Source organism: Panthera pardus, unplaced genomic scaffold (assembly GCF_024362965.1).
Source record: "Panthera pardus isolate Hobbes unplaced genomic scaffold, ASM2436296v1 HiC_scaffold_12, whole genome shotgun sequence".
NCBI lineage: Eukaryota > Metazoa > Chordata > Mammalia > Carnivora > Felidae > Panthera > Panthera pardus.
Window position 1 is genome coordinate 60,264,356 of NW_026526677.1, and position 21,531 is coordinate 60,285,886.

The 21,531-nt window shown below is 52.2% G+C and overlaps 1 protein-coding gene and 1 long non-coding RNA gene across 3 annotated transcripts in view; both read left to right on the forward strand.

Annotated features, from left to right (window-relative positions):
* The first annotated feature begins 403 nt into the window (after positions 1-403).
* On the forward strand, positions 404-6,440 carry LOC109267244 (uncharacterized). Its single transcript, XR_008421224.1, has 4 exons — positions 404-919; positions 1,220-2,116; positions 4,208-4,340; positions 5,439-6,440. It is a non-coding gene; the product is annotated as an uncharacterized LOC109267244 (long non-coding RNA).
* Positions 6,441-13,426: 6,986 nt separating this feature from the next.
* CAPN5 (calpain 5) overlaps positions 13,427-21,531 on the forward strand; it is a 52,194-nt gene continuing 44,089 nt past the window's right edge. Inside the window, exon 1 of one of the 2 annotated variants that reach the window (XM_019449905.2) lies at positions 13,427-13,530. The gene's annotated coding sequence lies outside the window, so the exon portion shown is untranslated. Of the gene's footprint in view, positions 13,531-13,594; positions 13,677-21,531 lie in introns of those variants that run through there. The other variant, XM_053900120.1, reaches the window with a different exon arrangement.

Genomic DNA, 21,531 nt, shown 5'->3' on the forward strand with positions numbered 1-21,531 from the left:
AAAGTCTGCTACTCCCTCCCTCCTGGGCACACACCTAGACTACACTCCCCAGCCTCCCTGGCATTTGGGCATGGCCATGTGACCAGGCTCTTTGATGAATGTGGTGTGGACGCCATGAGGACCGCACTTGCACCCTGCCGCACCTGTGCTCCCCTTCCCCTGGATGGGAACATGGATTGGCACGTGACCCCGCTCTGACCTTGCAGGTGAGGACAACCCTCCAGGCCTACCTCAAAACGAAGGACTGCTCTACCCAAAATGTCCTAGTGCCGAGGTTAAGAAACCTCTTTTTCCCTCTGCAACAACCCGGAGTCCACCCTGAATCTCCCAACAGACCTTCACTCAGCTCCCGATGCGTATCCACCTGCCTCAGTGGTCACCTCAGCTTGAATGTGTGGCAGGCCTGCCTCTCCCCCGATGTTCCCATCTCAGTAAATGACACTGTCATCCCTCGACTTGTCCACGCCAGGAAGGGGGCGCTGCATCTCAAACTCTCCTTCTCTCTCCTACCCCATCCGGTCAATCACCAGGTTGGTCTTACCTCCAAAATATCTCTCCAGTCAGTTCTTGTCGGTCCATCTTCTCCATGGCACCAGATGGCCTGGGTTACCACCAGCTCTTATGTGGGCCTCAGCCAGGGCCACCTAGGGATGCACTCTCCACCCTACAGCAGCCAAAAGGCAGATCTGGTCATAATTGGGCCCCCTCTCAAAATCCAGCCCTATTGTCCTCAGATACAAAGCAAATGCTTTCTGAGATGGGCGGTTTGACCTGCTTTCCTTTGACTTCTCCGACTTGATTTCTCCCCACTCTGCTGGGGCCTCTTGAGGTTCTGTGTACTCTCTCTGGCCCCTGGGCCTTCCAACAAGCTGTTCCCCTGCCTGAAACACTTTTCCACTCTTGCTTCATTTGTTTGTTTGTTTGTTTGTTTTTTTAATTTTTTTTTAACGTTTATTTATCTTTGAGACAGAGAGAGACACAGCATGAATGGGGGAGGGGCAGAGAGAGAGGGAGACACAGAATCGGAAGCAGGCTCCAGGCTCTGAGCCATCAGCCCAGAGCCCGACGCGGGGCTCGAACTTGCGGACCGCGAGATCGAGCCCAGAGCCCGACGCGGGGCTCGAACTCGCGGACCGCAAGATCGTGACCTGAGCCGAAGTCGGACGCTCAACCGACTAAGCCACCCAGGCGCCCCAACTCTCGCTTCATTTGATATAAGCTTCAGATATAAGATGAAGTGTCACTTCCTTGGAAAAGCCTTTCCCAACCCCCTCCTAGTCCCAGGGCACAGAGCTCCTCGCCCTACCTGGTTATAGCTCTGTGAATTCCCAGAACCCCCAGCATCTGCTGCTGTGCCTGGAACAGTGCTGTATTAGTGTCCCACTGCCGCTGGGACAAATTATCACAAACCTGGGCACTTAAACCCACGCAAATTTATCGTCTTACTGCTCTGTAGGTCAGAAGTCCAACACAAGCTTCACGGGGTTAAAAATTAAGGTGTTATCAAGATTGTATTCCTTACTGGAGCTCTAGGGGAGAATCTGCTTCTTGGCCTTTTCCAACTTCTAGAGGCCCCTTCCTCCATCCTCAAAACCAGCATTCTTGCATCTGTAACTCTCCTGCTCCTCCTTCCACTTTTAAGGACATTGGACCCACTTGGATAATCCAGGATTATCTTCCTGCCTTAAGATCAATTGATCAGCAACCTTCATTCCCCCTCAACCTTATTTCCCTGTCCCTACTTAACCTAACCTATTTATAACCTCCCGGGATTAAAGCGTGGACTAGGGCCATTATTCTTCCCACCACGGTGTCCAATAAATGTTTGTTGAATAAATGAACAACAATTAAATAATAAGCTAAAATTAATAAATGAGCAAATGTGCTTCCTTCACACAGACCTCCCTGGGGCAGACTCTCGTGCTAGACAATTATCATTAATCCTGAATTCCCTTCTCCTTTCTCCCATTTACCAAGAGCTTGTAACAGACAAGAAAATGAGAATGCTGAGGCCAGGAGAAGGCACCTTCCTTATTCTCTAGAAAGTCCGAATTCTGTGCTCTGACGACTTCCTCCCATTTCCCTGACAAGCAGATGGATTATCCCCACTTTACAGGTAAAGACATTGCAATTCAGGAACTTTACAGCTCAGAAGGTATAGAACTCTGTAGTTATGGGCCTGCTGTGTGCCCCTCCAGGGTCCTGGTCACCCTGTCTGGGTCCCGGTGTCCCTCTGGGTCCTGGTCACCCCGTCTCTGAAGCTGAGCTGCTCTTGTCATCAGGCGCAGCGAAAACCAGCAGCCCGCAGAGCCCTGGCATCGCCTGTGTCACCTGGCCCTCAGAGCCACCTGGGCGCCGCCACTCACCCCGCTGGTTTCCTCAGGCTCTTGCGACCCACAGCCACCAGGGGGCGCGCCCCGCACACGTTTTCTGCGCGCAGGCTGGCTGCAGGTCCTTGGGTACGTGTAAATCTGGGTCCTGGGACCTGTGCTCCCAACCACCGACCCGACCGGACCCGACCGTTATGGCCAGTGCTAATTGACAAGGACTACATAAGCAGAGAAGATGATGGGCTTGTCTCACAAACATACATGCGAAATCCTACATAAAATGCCATCAGACGGAGCGTGACAATATGTAAAAAAGCATAATATATCAGCATCTAGATGGGTTTATCCCAGAAATTCCAAGTGGTTTATTTAGTATTAGAAAAGCAATCAAGGGGTGCCTGGGTGGCTCAATAGTTGAGCCAAGGACTCTTGACATGGCTCAGGTCGTGATCCCAGGGTCGTGGGATGGGTCCACCCATTGGGCTCCGTGCTGAGCGTGGAGCCTGCTTAAGATTCTCTCTCTCTCTCTCTCTCTCTCTCTCTCTCTCTCTCTCTCTCTCTCTCTCCCCCTTTGCCTTTCTCCCCTGCTCAGGCTCTCTTTCTCTTTCTAAAATAAAAAATAAAGAAATAAAAGTGAAAAAACCAATCAGAATGTATGGATAAAAAAGAAATATGTGTCAGTGTGGTATATCACATCAAGAGAAATGTATCTCCAACGCAGGAGAAAAAAATGATACAATTCAACATCTATTCGTGATTAGAAAAAAAATCTTTGTAAAAGGTGAAAGCATTTCCTTTACGATTTGGACTAAGGCTAGATGTGCCCACTATCGCCACAATGTTCAACATTGTCTAAGACATCTCGAGAGCACAGCAAGGCAAGATAAGGATTCAAAAATATGACTTGAAAAAAGAAAGAAAAGTATCAAAACCTCAGAGGTTTGCAATCCTATCGGATCCAAATTCCCCATTCTGTAACAAATTAATGCCATCCCCCGTATCCCGAAGTGAAATTCTTGGATAATATAATCTGTCACACGTGTGTTTTCAAAAAAATCAACATAATGCTTTAATTTTAATATGAGATTAATAAAAGAAAATCCTTTAAAATAAAATAAAATGAGTTGTGATGTGTCATTTCTTGGGCACAACAAAACTCTCACAAATTTTCTAATCTCCCAACCAGGGGGCAGTATACCACACTGAGAACCATTAGTCTATGCAGAGAACTCACCGAAAAACACACGCACACACACACACACACACACACAAATCCGACATATAATTGATTACATTAATTTTATAAAGCACCAAGTTTTCCAGATACAAAATTGACATACAAAAATCAATGTAATTTCTATACAGTAGTAGTAAGCAGTCAGGAAAAGTTTTATTTTTTCTTTTTTTTTTAGTTTAGTTAGAGAGAGAGGGAGAGAACCATCAGGGGAGGGGCAGAGAGAGAGGGGAACAGAGGATCTGAAGAGGGTTCTGTGCTGACAGCAGAGAACCCAAGTGGGGGGCTGGAACTCAGAAACCCCAAGACCATGACCTGAGCCGAAGTCAGAGGTTTAACCGATTGAGCCACCCATGCCCCTCAGGAAAAGGCATCTTTTAAAAGTAGAGATAAAAAGCTACCTAAGAATGACTCTAAAAGATGTGCGAGAAAATAAAAAATTATTTGCAGAGGTTTTGTTTTTTAGACACCCCTGGGTGGGTCAATCGGTTGGGCGCCCAACTTTTGATTTCTGCTCAGCTTGTTATCAGGTTGTTAATGGGATCGAGCCCCATGTCGGGCTCTGAGCTAATGTGGCCAAGCCAAGCCTGCCTGAGATTCTTTCTCTCTCTCTCTCTCTCTCTGTTTTTTCGATGTTTTTTAGTATGTAAATTAACGTGGAGAGACAGCATGTTGTAAAGCACCTCTGAGTCCCTGACTGCCTTGAATCCTCATGCCAGCCAGGGAACGGGGATTATTGCCACCGCCCTTGGCCAGATGTGGAGACCGAGGCCCAGGTAGGAGAATGACCCGCTCAGACCTCCTGCCCGCCACTCCCGGGCCCTGACCGCTCCCCTAACCGCTGTGCCCGATGCCAACCACACCCAGACTCCAGAGCTGCCACTGTACCAGCCAGAGGCTAGCGCTCGGGCTCCAGAGAGGAGGGGGCAGACGGCACTTTGTGTGCACGCACACACACACAGCCATGACATCTTTCATGCCTTCAGCGGGAGGAAAACCTCCTCAGCCGCCCTCATCTCCGTGGCCCTGGGAGTGGGAGGCGGGAGGTGAGGGGGGAGCTCGCAGGTCAGGCCCACCTCGGCTTCCTCGAGCTGCCCCTTCCCTGTTCCCTTCCTGGCTCGCCACCCATCCGGTTCCAGAACCCCACCTGGACGCCCACCCCGAGGCTGCCAGGGGCGACTGCCAATCTCTCGGCGTTCAATCGAATTATAACGGTTTTTAGAGATGGCCCCTCTCCACCCTGGGACCGTCATTTACAGAAGTATTCTGTAGTGTTGGTGACCCTCCTCCTCCCTCCTGTCTAGACTCAGCCTGGCCTTTGAGTTAACGAACAGGCTCATTAACATAATTTTCCTGGTAGAAGAGCAGTCTTTCCGGAAGGTTCATTCTGATGCTCCCAAGAACCCAGAAATGACATTAGTCTGTAAAATGTCATCCTCTATTCTTTACTCCTGCTCTCAAGAGTTTGAAGTAATAGGATAGGAGATTGGATTTGTATTTCAGAAAGTTCATTTGGCTGCAGGGAAAGGGCTCTGAGGGGCAGGAGGGGGGCTGGGGAGAGTGAGGAGATGGGGAGCAGGGGAGCAAGGAAGTGCCTGACCTGGGAGGGACAAAGGAGTGGAGGGAGCCCAGGGGTCACTGCAGGTGGAAGGGACAGGGCTCGGAGCCTTGGAGTGCTAGGAGAGGGCACGGGAGGGGGCGTGCTTGTCAGGACAGAGAGGAAGCCTGGTTCAGGTCCGACCCAGTGACTCCACAGGGCTTGGGGAGGGTCACAGTCCTCATAAGGGGGCTCTGGGCTTTTTGGGAAACAGTCTGGCAGTTCCTCAAAAAATGTCACATGGTGTTACTCTATGACCCAATAATTCCATTCCCAGGTATATACCCGGAAGAATTGAAAACACAGGTCCATACAAGCCCTCATACGTGAATGTCCATAGCAGTATTATCCTTAGTAGCCCCAAAGTGGAAAGATCCCAAAGGTCCAGCAACAGCTGAATGGATGAGCAAAACGTGGTAGAATATTATCACAGCAGAATATTATCACACAGCAGAATATTATCCAGCCATAAAAAGGAATGGGTGTGCTGATCCCCGCTACAACACGGATGAACCGTGCAAGCGTTCTGCTGGGTGAAAGCAACCAGGCACCAAAAGCCACATATTGTATGATTCTATTTATATGAAATCTGCAAATTATATGGATCTGCAAATCTGCAGAGACAGGAAAGTAGATCAGGGGTCGCCAGGCATTGAGGGGAGGGACGACGAATGGGATGATGAAAATGTTCTGGAACGAGATCATGGCGAGGGCTGCACGATTTTGCAAACAGTCTAAAGTCCACTGACTTACCCCTCAAAAGGGTGCATTTTATGGTATGTAAATTATATCTCAATAATACACATTTTATTTCTTTATTTTTAAATATTTTAATGTTTATTTTTGAGAGAGAGAGAAAGACAGAGTGAGAGTGGGGAAGGGACAGAGAGAGAGGGAGACACAGAATCCGAAGCAGGCTCCATCCAGGCTCTGAGCTGTCAGCACAGACCCCGACGCGGGGCTCGAACTCACAGACGGTGAGATCATGACCTGAGCTGAAGTCCGACGCTCAACCGACTGAACCACCCAGGCGCCCCAGAATAATACACATTTTAAAAGATACACTTGGAGATGTAGCAGTCTCTCCATGCCCCTGCTCTCCCATTTCCAGTCCTCACTCTCTCCACCTCTTTCCACCTGCCCCGGAGGAACCAGCCTCTTCCAAAGATTCACCTGTGCTTCCTATATTTCCTTTGCCCAGATGAGCAGATACCTCTGTGTGTTCTTATATTCTCTTCTTTCTGACATGAAGAGCAGCATACTATATTGACGTGCTTTGGGCCTTTGCCTTTTTTTCCCCTTCCACTTAATAGAGTGGAATTGATGCCACATCAATTCAGAAATCTTCCTCAGTTATTTTATTTTATTTTATTATTTTATTTTATTTTATTTTATTTTATTTTATTTTATTTTATTTTATTATTTTTTAAAGCTGCAAAGGTCTCCATATGGCTCAGCTGTAATTTATTCAACTAGTCTCCCATGTATGATAGATTGTTTCCAAGATTTTGCAATAAAAAATTATGCTTCAGTAAAAAGCCTTTTGCACATGTGTTTTCACATTGCTGGAAGCTTATCTTCAAAGCAGATCCATAGAGCTGGAATTGCCAGGGGCGCCTGGGTGGCTCAGTCGGTTAAGCGTCCAACTTCAGCTCAGGTCACCGTCTCGCAGTTCGTGAGTTTGAACCCCGCATTGGGCTCTGTGGCTGACATCTCAGAGCCAGGAGCCTGTTTCAGATTCTGTGTCTCCCTCTCTCTGTGCCCCTCCCCTGCTCATGCTCTGTCTCTGTCTGTCTCTTTCTCTCTCAAAAAATAAATAAACATTAAAAAAAAAAAGTGGAATTGCCAGGGGAAAGCGTAAGCACATGTTTAATTTTGTTAGGTATTGCTAAATTTCTTTCCAGAAGGTTGCACCAATTTGCATTCCGACCAGCTATGTACTCAAATGTATTCAAATGCCTCGCCAACAGAATGTGTTGTGATGTTTTTCATTTTTTGTCAGTCTGATGGGTGAGAAATGGTATCTTTCTCGGAGTTGTTTTAATTTTTTTTTAACGTTTTTATTTATTTTTGAGACGGAGAGACAGAGCATGAATGGGGGAGGGTCAGAGAGAGGGAGACACAGAATCTGAAACAGGCTCCAGGCTCTGAGCTGTCAGCACAGAGCCCGACGCGGGGCTTGAACTCACGGACCGCGAGATCATGACCTGAGCCGGAGTTGGCCGCCCAACCGACTAAGCCACCCAGGTGCCCCTCTCGGAGTTGTTTTAATTTGCTTTTCTCTAATTTTCAGTGTCCTCGAACATTTTTTTCCAAGGGGCCAATTTGTTTGAGGGCCAATTTTTATACCGTTTTTGGTCAATGGTGTGCCATGCCTTTCCCCTCATTTTACTATTGGATTTTAGGTTTTGTACCTCAATTTGGAAGAGTTACTTATGTATTAGGGAGGTTTGCCTTTTGTTGTGGTATGATGTGAATATTTTCTTCTAGGAAGTCATTTGTCTGTGGATTTAGTTTATGGTGATTTGTGTCAGGCAGTTTTTTTTTTTTAACTTCCATGCAGTCCAATTTGTCAGTATTTTCTTTTGTGGCCTCTGGGATTTGAAACATCATCAGAAAGTCTTTCCCAACACGACACCTAAAGAGGAAGTCACCCATGTTTCCTTCTAGTCTTTGTATGGTTTCAGTTTAACACTTAGAGCCCTAAACCGTGTAGTTTCTTTTTATTGGGTGGAACATATGGGTCTATTTTTTTTTCCTTTTTCCACGTGGCTACCCAGTAACATTTATGACAAAGTCTATCTTTAGTATGTAACAAAGGTGCATCTGAAATCACTGGGATAATGATATACTTGGGTCTATTTCTAAATTTTTTAGTCTATTGCGATTTATCTATTCATGTGTCGGTGCCACCCACTTTTAATTACAGAAGCTTTTGTTGTTTTAATGTCTGGTACACATTTTTCTTAAGTATAGCCTCTACACCCAGTGTGGGGCTTGAACTCATGACTCTGAGATCACGAGTCGTGAACTCTACTGACTGAGCCAGTCAGGTGCCCTGGAAATTCCATTTTTAATGTCTGGTAAACCCTTACTGTGTTTCTTTTCCAGTGTTTTCTTGCCTATTGTTGCGTGTTTATTTTTCATATGCCCTTTGGCATCAACTTGTCTCTCTTCATAAAATAGCTTGCCATTATTTTTAATGGGATTGTATTGAAATTGCAAATTAACATAGCGAGAACTAACATCTTTATGATGTTGACTCATCCCTCAGAGGATGTCTTTTCAATTGTTCTTCTTTAGTGTCTTTCAAGAATGTTTCAATTTTTCCTCCTATGGGTCTTACACATTTCTAATTAAATTTGCTCCTAAGCATTTAATCTTTTTTGTTGTTGTTATCACAAATAGGGTTTTCTCTCCCCTTAGGACCTCTGTTTATTGTTTGTATATATAAAAGCTATTGAATTTTTACTGAACTCTTTTACTGTTTGAATTAGTTTTGTCATTGCTTCTCTGTGGTTTTTCAGGTAGTTTTATTTCTTCTTTACTTATTGTCAGGCGTCCAATTGATTTATCTTGTCTAATTGCATTGGCCAATACCTCTAGTACAATGTGGAATAGTGGTGGAGTGAGTGGCCATTCTTGCCTGCTTCCTCATCTTCATGGAAATGCTTTTAGTGTTTCTTTGATGAAATAAGATGCTGGCTTTAGAACCACATTTTATCATTTGAAAAAGTATCCCTCACTTCCTATGTCGTTGAGTATTTTTATCATGAATGGGTGTTGAATCTTGTTAAAGGCTTTCTTGGCGTCTATAGAGAATATCATATGGTTTTCCTCTTAGATTCATTAATATGGCACGTGCTTATTATGGGTTCACTTGCGTCCCCCAGAAGACATTGAAGTCTAACCCCCAGTACCTCAGAATGTAATCTTACTTGGAAATGGGTTCTTTAAAGAAGTGATCAAGAAAGGAGGTCATTAAAGTGGGCCCTCCTCCAATATGACTGGTGTCTCTATAAAAAGGGGAAATTTGGACGCAGAGATAGATACACACAAAGGGAGAACACATGTGAATGTGAACATATAGATCAGGGTGTTGTGGCTACACGAGAAATGCCAGCAAGCCACCAGAAGCTAGGAGGAAGGCATGGAATGGATTCTCCTTCACAGCCCTCAGAAGGTCCCAACCCTGATGACACGTGATCTTGGACTTCTAGGCTCTAGAACTGTGAGACAATACATTTCTGCTGTTTAAGTGTCCTAGTTTGGGGGAATTTTGCTATGGCAGCCCTAGCAAACTAACACAGTGGATTCTCTAATATCAAACCAAACTTGCATTCCCGGAATAAATTCCACTTGGTCCTGGCTGGTTCTTAGTAATATCCAGGATACCAGTAAAATAATGGCACTTTTCTCTGAAAAAAAATGTGTCAGAGAAGCATGGAATCAAGGGCAAATCAAAGGTAATCTTGCCCTCTGCATCGCCATTTTCCATGTGTCTGCTGGAAGTCCAATGTGACCCTCCCATCTCATGTCCTCTTTGGAGAATACCGTTAGCAACCATTCCCAGCCTGAAAGTTCTGTGTGTCTGACTCAACTCCTCTCCCTACAATCCTGACCTCATGGCTAGATGGCAGTAGGGGAACTGGTTGATGCAGTTATTTGAATATTTTCCCTCAAGACACCAGCCACTCACCATGCCCAGGGGCTTCCCTTAGGGTTCTCAAACAATAGCTAACCAATTAGATGTGCTGAGATTTTTGAAAGAAATTATTATTGTACGAATTTCACCTGGGAAACCTGATTACACACAGGAGCAGTCAAGGTAAGGGATTTCTGGTCTGGAGCAGAGAAGATTCTGTGGCCAGGCTCTGGTGAAGTTGGGGAGGGGGGGCGTGGTATGGAGACCTGCAGAACCATGGAGAGGGAGAAGGGTCAGCTTTGGGTGGCAAAAGACTCTCCCCAGAGGAGTTGAAAGGGCTGTCCTGGGAGGGAACGAGCTCCCAGTTGCAGGGGGATGCAAGCAGAGATTGGATAGCCAATCAAGGAGCCCACAGAGGTGAAATTTCCCTGGGAGGAGAGAGGAGGAGGAGGAGGAGGAGGAGGAGGAGGAGGAGGAGAAGGGGAAGAAGGGGGAGGGCACAAGAGTGGCATCAGACAGGGTAGGTGTGAACCCCAGTTCTACCATTTCCTAATTGCATCGCTGGGGCATGTCTCTGAGGCTCAGTTCTGTCATCTGCACGATGGGCCTAATGAGGGCTTCTGCAGAGGGTGACCGTGAGAATTAAGTGGGAAAAGCACCTACACAGCAGGCCCCGTGATGGCACCGTTCCGTGACTCAGTTCGTGAAAACTGAGTGTCGCCAGAGCATCACTAGAGCCCCACCCCTTCCTCAAGCTTGCTGGGAGACCAGGTTTTTCCTGACTTGTCTGCAGACCATATACAACTCTCCCCTCAACAAGAGCAGGGCCAGTGCCTCCCCCCACACCCCCAGCCGGGATGGGTGCCCTGGACAGGTCACTCTCTCTCTCTCTCTCTCTCTCTCTCTCGGCCCCTTTCCTCATCTGTCTGAGAAGGTGGGAACTGCCAGGGATGAGCTCTGAGGGGGCCCTTGCAGTGCTGACCTTCTGGAAGCCCTGGCCTTCTAACTAGCCATGTGTACATGTCTCTGCTTCTCAGGACCCGGTGCCTGCACAGAATGAGAGGGGTGGACTGGATGAAGGTAACCTCGGCTAAACTGTGCTGAGCCCTGACTCTGAGCCCAGGGGCCACTCTAGGGGCTTTACAGGCATGGCCCATTTAGCTCCTTCAACTCCATGATGTGAAGGCTACTATACTGATTTTATGGGGACGGGACTGTGTTGCAGGATTTTTTTTTTACCACAATACCCGGGATTCATTGTCCCGCCGCTTCGAAGAACGAAGAGGTGGACGCAAAATGAGCGGCAGGCAAAAGTTTACTAGAGTATAAGATTAGAAAGGGAGAATAGTGGGGAAGACCTCTTTACGGAGAAAGGGAATGGCCGCGACAATAGGCAAGTGTCTTTGTTCTATAAGGTTTTGGTTGGCCCCCCCCTCCCCTCCCCTTCTCCCCTGTTCCCTCTCGGGTCCCACCCTTATTGGCTGGATAGCTCTAGGTGCTGGGTGGTCCATTCCCGATTGGCTCGTTTGCATTGTATGAGGGGTGGTCTAGGGCCATACCTAGGTCTTTCCTCAGGTGCCTGAGGGAAACCTGAGGGGGAATAGGTGGGGTCTGTTACATTCTTAAGAGGAACCTTAAGCCTGAGGGGGCTGCTGTGGTATGACACATCGGACATTGTTCCAAAATATGTGTTTTTCCACGTCTGGGTACCTCAGGTCCTATCCTTTCCCTCTCTGCCTATTTTATCCTCTTTTCCTACCATAACTGGAACACACAGAGGTCAGGTGCCTTGCCCAAGGTCACACCCCTAACACAAATTGAGGCAGTGAGTCCAAAGTTCATGCTTGCAATCATTACATGATACCCTTCTCATCCTTGCATCGCTCTGAAAACAAAAAGGGGCCCAGGCACCTTCTGAGCTCCACTGTTTGGCAGGCTGAGGCAAATGTCTTCTCACACATGACCCCCGGGCCCACCTTTGACCAGGTGGGAGTTCCCCAGCCCAGAGGCAATACTACCCAATACCCTACATGATGGGGCCTTACTGGGCCCCACAACTTGCCTGTACCGGATCATCACACCTTTCTGCTAGAAGCCCAGTTTACAGACAGGAAAAGGGACAGAGGAGTTGCCTGGATCACACCGCCAGTAACTGGCAGAGCGAGGACTGGAGCCAGACCTGCCTGGCTTCACCAAGTATTACTGTCTTCCCCAGAATGAGCCTCAGCCTCACAGGGAGGCCGGGAAGGGGGCCGAGACTCCACCACTAACTCCAAGAGAGGCAGCGTGAATTTACTGAATTTAGGGCCAGGCAAGAAGCACAAACAAAGGGTGCGAACGCTGAAGAAGGGGGGGTAGGGCTTCCTAGTGGAGAGGGGCTTGGTGATGGAGGCCATGGCTCTAGAGGCTTGATTATCAGCACTTGCTTCCTGGAGGAAGGAAGAGCTTTCCAGATAGCAGCAGAGCAGCAAAACCACAGTCTGAGGGTGGGGGAGCCAACGGCCTCGAGAGGAGCACTGAGAGCCTGGGGAGGCTGCAGCCCAGGGCACAGGCCCAGCAATGGCCTATGGTTGGGGGAGTCGGCACTGGGGCAATTTTGGAACATTGTTCTGTGGGTGGCCGGTCATGGTTGCATATTTGAAAGTCTTCCTTGTCTGGATAGGGACTAGAGAAGGGGAAAGGGGGGAGGTGGGGCTGGAGCTACATCCTGGGGAGAAAGAAACTTCTGGGAGGTCTGGGACCCAAGAGTGTGAGGCGGTGGCCGGGTTGTCTGAGTGCCTGAGAATTTAATGAGATCATTAAAGGAGACTGAGAATCCGGGTGAGTGGGCCTGAGAATCCCGGTGAGTGGGCAGGAGTTTCTGTATCTGCAAAGTGGGCCAGCGTAGGCCTCGGACGAACAGATCAGAGAGGCATGTCTGCCAGGAGCTCTGAGCCCCTGAGCCCTTCTGAGCCCCAGGGTTGGTCACTCACGAACCTTCTCAACCTTACTCCGGAAACATGCAGCTCCTGAAGCAGTCCTATTGCACACGCATCAATGCTCAATACGGGCCTGGGGCCAGCTTTCCGCAATCTAAGGGCCTTTGTGTGTGCCTCCCCGGGCTCTAGAGCCCCCCTCCTCATCCTGAACCTTGGAGATGGGGAAGAGAGGGAGCTCGCCTCTTCAAGCCCCTCTTTTCCCAGGCCCCTGTTTTGGCCTTGCGCGACTCTCCACACAAGATGCATGCCCGAAGTGCGGGTGGCCTGCAAGCCTTGTGCGGGGCTGGCGCAGAACCTTCAAGCAGAGTAGACCTGAGTTCGGCCCTCGGGCGCTCCCGGAGCTACTCCAGAGCGGAACTAGGGCGGCTGGGAGGGAAGGAGGGAGACCGGGGGCCCGATCTAGCCGAGAGAGGTCGGGCCGAGCCATGCGGCCCCCAGGTCCCCTCCTACCCGGGAGAGGGAACCCGGCGGCCACCCCCTAGCGGGTTCGCCCCAAGGCACCGCACCAGTTCGCCTGCGCAGCAAGCCTGGCACGCCCGCCCCGCTGGAGACCACGCCTCTGTCCCCAAATGGGCGGAGGCCGTGGGGCGGGGCGGGCCGCAGCCTGGGAGTCGGAGCTCGAGCCCCCGCCCCAGACCAGCCCCAGCCGGATCCCCGGCCCGAGCCGGAGACCGGTGCAGCCCGGGTTCCCGCGGCCGCGCGGTGCCCTGCATCCGTGTCTCGCCGGAGCCGCGGCGGCGCGGCAGGTAGGAGGCGCTGCACAGAGGGAGGCGTGTGCGAGCGCGCGTGTTCGTGTGTGTTTCGGAGGTGTGTGTGCGGGTGCGGCGCGGGCCGGTGCGTGCCCTGTGAGCACGAATAGGTGTGCCGGAGCGCCTTCCGGGGGAGGAAGGAGGTGAGCGCGGTCCTTGAGGCCCGGGGCGGGTGGGGTGGGGGTGGGGCTTCGAGAATCCGCCCCCCCCCCCCCCGCCCCCGGGCTACTGCCCACCCCCATCCCCACCCGGCGGCCTGGGGCCTCTTCCACCTCCCTCTGGGTGGGTGTTCCGGAGCCAGTTTCTTAGTACTGACGCGGTGAGGTTTAACCGCCCCCCCCCCCCCCCCCCGCCCCGGGCTTGACTGTCTCTTCTCATCTTCCTCACCATTCCTCTTTCCTGTTCTCTTCCCAGTCCTCCTCCATCCGTTCAGTTCCACAAGCCCCCCTGGATGCCCCCCCTCAACCTGGCCCTGGAGGCTTCAACCCGGGCCCTGGAGGCTTGGGAAAGGGGCAGGGCCCAGGCCGATTCCGCCCTGACCCTCCCTGGTTCGATAAGGGCCTTTTCCTGGGCTGCTAGGCTCCGGTGTGTCAGTCTGGGCTGGGGGAGGTGGGGAGATCTGGGAGAGAATGGATCCTGGGCTTCTCTGATCCTGCCTACGCCCCTCAGAGTTGGGGACCTGGGGAAACCCGCCTGGCGTCCAGAGGTGAGGTAGGACAGGAGATCAGTAACAGGTGCCGTCTGTCCACATTTCATTTCATGTGGAGCGAATCAGCCCCAGCCCTCACAGGGATGAGGAGGGTAGGGCAGAGGATGAAGTGAGCTAAAATTGTCTCTCAGGACTGCTGAGCCAAGATTTGAACCTAGGTCAGCTTGGCTCACAGGTCAGAATCTTCTTCCTGTACTAGCGTTGGAGGGTATAGTGCTGAGGCCAACCATTCCAGGGAAAAATCTGGGTAGACTTCCTGGAAGAGAGAGGTTTGAGAGTAGGGCTCAGCCAACCCTGAGTGTGAGGCCTCCTGGGGGAACCCACCATGTTCTGCTGCAAGGATTGAGACTTCCCAGGGACTTTGGGCCTGGTCCCTGCTCCAGTCCCCAGAGTCCTGGGGTAGGGGTGGGGAGGCCTGGCTGCTTTGCCTGGCTGAGGGACTGGGCAGCGTAGGGTGGACACAGTTGCAGCTGCCTCAGGGCAGTCCAGAGCTGGGTGCCAGGACATTGAGGTGGGGTCATTGCCCTGATGAGCCTCCCTTCTGACTGGTGAGGCAGATGGGTCAACAGATAAGCCCCTGTGAGCATACACCCAGTACTGGGGCCCAGGGCAGGGACCTGCCTGGGAGCTGGGGGAGATTTCACTGCAGACACTTCGGTGCTGGGTCTTAGGATGAACAATTCAGCAAGCAGAAGAGAAAGGGCAGGCATTGCAGGCCCGGGAAAAGGCCTGGAGGTGTGAAACTGAGTGGTAGCCCTGTGGGGAAGGGCCTTAAATGGTCAGATGTGCCTCTGAGAACCAGAACGGTCATCCTTCTTTGGCTCTGTGCTGAGCGGGTTACTATAGAGCCCAGTGAGGAGGAGGCCACGGCCGCGAGAGGCCCTCTCCCCACTCCTCTGCCTCTCTTCTGCCCTCTCAGGACAGCCCTGAAGCCCTGGTCCCTGAACAGGAGGCTGGCGTGGAGCCCACAGAGGGCGCAGAAAAGCCTCTCTTTACCATCTCCTCCCTGCAGGTCTGTCCTTGTGTCCAGGCTTCTTCTCTGAGGCTGGTTCTGCCCTTACCTGTGCCCAGGGATGAATACTGCTTGATGACAGGGAGTCCATGACATCGAATGACGATGATTAAGGGAGATCGTGTCGACGAAAGTGCTTCACTAAGGACCTGGTGTTTGATAGCTATTATAATTAATAGTACAGTGGATCCTTGAGCAACCCGGGTTTGAACTGCACGCGTCTACTCCTGCATGGATTTTTTACAGTACTGTAAATGTATTTTCTCTTCCTTAGGATTTTCTTAATCACATTTTCTTTTCTCTAGCTTTGTGTCTTGTACATACAACGTATTATACATACAACGTACAAAGTATGTGTTAACTGTTTATGTTATTGGTCAGGCTTCTGGTTAATGATAGGCTATTAGCAGTAAAGTTTGGCGGAGTCCAAAGTTACACGTGGAGTTTTGACTGTGCGGGAATCGGCATCCCTAACCCCTGCTTCAACCCCCATCGTTGTTCAAGGTCAACAGCAATTGATAGTTGGTATCGCCTAGTCCCTTCCCTGGGGGAGACAGCCCACAGCAAGGAGGGGGAAACTCTGGGAGAAGGGAAAAGGAGAAAGAGTTCCTCCCATTGATGTGGAAGCCCCTCCTCTCAGTCTTTGCTGGGTGTGGAGAGCTAGGCTCAGAAGCTTCCAGTCAGTGGTCTTGCTGCCTATCTGCCCATCCAAGTCCCTGGGCCTCTCAAAGTCTCCTGTCCCCCTAACGGTCATACATAAAGCTCAGCAGCAGGCCTTAGGCTCCCCCAGCTGCAGAGGGCAGGTCTGCACCCCTCAGAGTTGGGGACCTGGGGAGACCCGCCAGCCGCTTTGGGGCCTGTGCAGACACATGGGGACAGCTGTCCACAGTTGGTCTTCTCTTCACCTCCCCACCCTGCCCCCGTCCTCAAGTTTTGAGTGCCGTTAGAGCCCCTTCCCTCCACCCCTCAAGTCCCCCCCGGAGACCTCTTCTGCCCCTTCATGCCTTGCTACTCAGGACAGTTCTTGGCTGGCAGTGGTCCCCCAGGCCTCTCCTTCAAGACCCGCCCCAGTTTGGTGGCTTCTCCCCCGGTTGATGGTGATGCCCTGGGACTGCATTCAGTTAGGCCAGGCTGCCCCCTTCCCTTGGCCTCAGGGCCTGCTTTTCCCTGCTCACTAAAGGCAAAATGGGCTAAGGCCCTTTGGGATTTTAATCCAGGATGTTGTAGGAAGCCCGCCCTTAGGCTTGGACACAGGAAGCTAATGGAATGTGAGCATTTGCTTGCTGTCCTGGCCTGAGTTACTGCTTCCCATTCTACTTGTTCAGAGATGTGTTTCTGGGGGCCCCAGCTCTCCCGGGGCAGGGCTATAGAGGTCTGAGGGTGCCGGTGGCTGAGGCTGTGGTGGCCTGTAAGGGGGGGGGGGGGTGGGAGTGCTGTGGTTTTCTGCCACAGTGGGGCACACGTGGTCTTGTGGGAGAAGGGGCTAGTGGCCAGAGCAAAGCCCATCCATTGGTACTCAGCTAACCGTCAGTGATGGGGTGTGCTCAGGGGATGGCCACAGGATCTTGTATCCTGGGGGACAAAAGGCAGAGAGCCTGGTGGCCTACACCCGCCAGCATGCTGCCTGCCGCTGTATAATTTATGCTGGTCAGGTGCAGTGGGCCCGTAGCGGCTTGTTACCAGTAACTAAGACACAGAAGTTTGGAGTGACTTTGTTTTACATTGAAGCAATTCAGGATGAATATCGCTAGCTGATTCACTCACTCCCTTGAGCAGAGAGGTGTGAGGCCACATCCATGCCTGCCCACGATCTTCTTCAGGAATGGTATTTGTTCTCTCTTGCTGTGGTAACAAATTAGTGCAAACTTAACGGCTTAAAACAGCACCAGTTTGTTCTGCTTTGGAGGTCAGAAGTCTGAAATGAGTCGTAGGGGACCAAACTTGTATTGGCAGGCCGGTTCCTTTTCGAGGCTCCAGGGGAGAATCTGTTCCTTGTCTCTTCCAGCTTCTAGTGGCTGCTGGCCTTCCTCTGACCTCATGACCCCAGCCTGTCTGCTTTCCTTGTCCTGTTGCTTTGTCCTCTTCTGGAGTCACATCTCCTTCTGTCTCCCTTTGATAAGGACACCTGTGATTACATTTAGGGCCCAGCTGGATAATCCAGGATAATCTCCACAAGTCGAGATCCTTAATCACATCTGCAAAAAAATCTCTTTTGCCATATAAAGTAACATCGTCAGGTTCCAAGGATTAGGACATTGATATTTGGGTGGGGCGGCATTCTTCAGCCTGCCACTGGGACCAATTTCACTGTCGTTGCAGGCCCTTCCGAAGAGATCCCCCTCCCAGGTACCCACATACACTGGCTTCCCCCCTGTGCTCATCCTCGGTGTTCCGTCTCCCCTCCCCCTCCTTCCCCAGCCTAGGAACTTGCGTGAGCAGAGCCTCGGGCTGCTGCACCTCTGGCCCTAGAGCCCAGCCTGAGACCATGGTAGCCAGAGCTCAGGGATTTTTGGAGGAGGGGAGTGTGCTGGCATGTCCCCGTGGGTTCCCCGTGGGTTGCCCCAGTGACCAGACCCTGTCCTGCGCCTGACAGTACGTCAGGCCTTTCAGAGTGGTGCACATCTCATCGTGGTCATTTATTCAACACACCCAGGGCTGTGCAGGGTCACTCGATCCCCACCATCACCCTGGGCCTGGTAGGAGCCCCATTTTGCAGATGAGTAGAATAAGGCCAGTGGGACTAAGTCCCTCCTGGGGCAGAGGTGTGTGGGGGGAGCTGGGCCAGTAGAGCAGACCTTCATTTTACAGATGCGAAAGAACTCTGAGGCAGGAGGAAGTGACTGTCTCCCCATCTGAGGATGATGAGGGTGCGGATGGGACATTCTGAGGCTCATTCCTCCTCGGCCTGGGCTTTCTAGCAGGCACACGATGTGGTGCGGAGCCGTGCACAGACCCCGTGGGTGTTGCCAGCACACCTCTGCTCCGAGGTGAGGTTGTCATCCACCTCTGCCTCCAGCGAGAGCCCCAGCCAGAGAGCCCCTGCCCTGCACGCTGCACACCCTGCCTTGGCGAGGGTCTCCCTTTTAACCAACCCCACAGCCAAGGCCGTGCCACAAGAGGCCCTGCTTCTCAGGGTCTGTTCCTATAGTCTGGTCTGTCTGCCTGCGTCCTGGCTTTCTTTCCATCCCAGCTTCCTGTGAGCCATCCAGGTGCTCAGCTCAGACGCTGGCACCCTCCCAAGGACTTAGCCTGGCTTTCAGGACTATCATTACCCGGCTGTGGCAATGTTTCTGTGCTAGCGCCTTCTTCCTTCTCCCTCTCCCTCGCTCCTGGTATTCCAGCCTTGCCTAAATGGTTTCTTCCTCCCAGAATGTTCCATCTTCCTCTTAACCTTCCATTTCCACCTCTCGAAGTCACAACCGCCCCACTCTGAGATCCTGCTTAGATGCCACCTCCTCCACGAGCCTTTCATGCCCTGTCTGAATGAATCCGTGCCCCTTTTTGAGCAGATCTCTCAGCCTGGTACTGGGGGCAGAGTCTCTCCTCAATCAGGTGGACCTCCCAGGTGGGGCCCTGCCTGACTCCTGCCTGCGTCCTTGGCCAGGCATTGGGCAGGTGTGGGGGAAGGTTGGGGAGGGTACACTCACTGAGTGGAGCTCCCAGGGGCTGATGAGTGGGTCGCTGTCTTTGTTTGAGGGAGGGATGGAGGGCCGGGCAGAGCGTAGCCCTGACATGAGACAGGCCCCTGACTCAGTCCGGAATGCATCCTTTCCCTCTGCGAGCCCTAGACCTCATTTGCAATGAAGATAGTACAGCTCTCGTTTCTGAGGTCGTGCAGGAGCTTGACCTAGGAATCGAGTGTCAGTTTCCCTGTCTGAGAAATGGGTACCATCTCAGCAGGTTTCCAGCTGGAGTCTTCCAGCTGGAGGTACGTGGTGCCAGAAGCACAGACGGCCTGTTCAGGAAGCAGGAAAAGAGGCTGTCCTGGTGACAAACTCCGCAGATTGAAAAAAAGTGAGAATTGTCCCCTTTTCCCCCATGCAACAGTGAGAACCTGCAGGCCAGGGAGGGCAGAGGCTTGCCTGGGGTCACACAGCAGCACAGTGGAGCCGAGGTGGCTTCAGTGACCTGATGAACTCTCGTTCTGTCAGGTTGTTTCCCTTGTGGGGAGGGAGCTACCGCTCCAAATATCACCCCCACCCAGGTAGGAGAGAGAACAGCCCCTGGTGGGTGGCTCCCAGCTGCATCTATGCCTCCCTCAGCGCCTTCTCAGCAGGCAGGATGTGGTGCGGGGCTGGGAGCTCCAAGCTAGGGTGACCCGTGGCCCTGAGGTTCTCAGTGCCCAAACCAGTGAGCCAGCTGCTCGCCCTGCCTGGAGCCCAGCCCCTGCCCAGGGAAGCCCCCGCCTCCAGGGGTGTGGCTCCTTCCTCTGTCCCAGCTTCCTCCTGTCCCCGCCCTCACCCCAGCAGAGCCCAGGCTGGAACCCCCCTTTTGGAGGTTCCTCTCCCAGGTGTGCCTGCTTGCTGGGGTGCCCGGGCTCCTCAGCACCCTGTCGAGGGACCCACGGCCCAGTGAGGAACAACTATGCGCCGGAGGCCTCGGGACTCAGCCAGGACCACACGGCGAGCCAGCCCCAAAGCTGGCTTTTCCCTCAAGTGCACTGCCGGGGGTTCATCAGCGCCCCAGGACCAGAGAGAGACCCTGTGCCCCAGACGTGCCTGGCCCTGCCCTTTAGGCCCTCCGTGTACTTCAAGCATTGGGTTTCTGTGTTTGAAAAGATCACCACGGCTGGGTGGAGACTGGTTCGGACACAGGAACGATAAGGGGAAGGGAGTGGAGAAGAAAGACAGGATTTCCCAGCCCCGGTGCCAGGCTGCCTGGCGTTGGCTGGAGTGACTCACCGGGCCCAGCCCCCTGGCCCTGCTGCTGGAGCCCGGAGCCCTAACGAGCGTGAACTGGAGTATGAACCTGTGGCCCAGTTTGCCTTCCTTACACACTTTCCCTCCCCTCCCCTGCCATCCTTTCCTCGGTCCCCAATACCTGCCAGAGGCCAGAATACACACAGATGCCTTCAGCTTGTTAGTGAAATGGTAGTTCCGGGAGCAAGAGGAGAACGGGGGTGCGCTGTGGGATAAAAGGGGGTGCATACACTCACAAAGCTAAAACCATACAAACAACCTGGAGGTCACCAAACGCTGAGGCTCTCCCTTTCCAGGCTTCTCCCTTGCACCTGGCCTGCTCTGTGCCGGCTCAGGCCACAGCTGTCCCCGACCGGGTCGCTGCCTCAGCCTCTTTCCTCAGCGTCTACCCCCTCTGCCCCTCCTTGGCTCCCCTGTGCCCTCAGGATGAGCCCGAGCCCAGCAGCCTGGCATCCCAGCCGCGCAGAGCTGATCCTGCCAGCTTTCCCCATTCACCACTCCACACCCTGGCCTCCTCCATCTCGAGTGCATCCTGCCTGCTCTCCCCATGCCTGGTGTGGCCCAGCCTTCAAGCCCTGCTCTGGTTCCCTCTGGAAGGGACACCACCGTTTTTCCTGTCCCTATGAACCAACCTGCAGCACGCCTTACTCCTGGGAGCACTGACCGCTGAGTATCTGGCTTGGTTCTTGGTATATGTCGTGTCTGTCTGTCTGTGCTCCTCCTCCCCTGGGACATCTTTGAGGCTCTGACCCTCTTTGTTAGCTCAGGCCCAGCTGAATGGGTGTCAGCAAAGATCTGAACGTTGGCATTGTCTGTGTCCTTGAATTAGACGCAGCTGTTCTGTCCATCTTTGACCATGTGACGAGGGGGGCCGGCACCTGTTGCCTAGAGTGGGATGTAGTGGGAGGTCGAGGAAGGGAGGTGGGGGGATGGATGAGAGGTTTTGGTTGTTGGGCTGTGGGTGTGGGGCATCATTGGTTCTTTTGGCTGGTGCTGGATGAAGCCCACTGTGCCGGGCTCAGGCTGCAGGATTGGGCTCCCCACTGTGGTGTATGGGCAATCACGGCTCAGAGGGGGAACCCCCAGCAGGCCTTCCTGTGTTCTCCCTTTCACCCCCACAACCAGCTGCTCACCAAGGAAAGTTGAGTCTCCCTCTCATGCAGCTCTAGAAATTGCCTTCCCTCCATTTACACATGAGTCTGTCGTTTCAAGTCCTGTGGCCTGCCTTCTCATTTTACTGCTCTAGCCTTGCACTTTTTTTTTTTAATGTTTATTTACTTCTGAGAGAGAGACAGAGTGCGAGTGGGGGCGGGGACACAGAGAGAGGGAGACACAGAATCCGAAGCAGGCTCCAGACT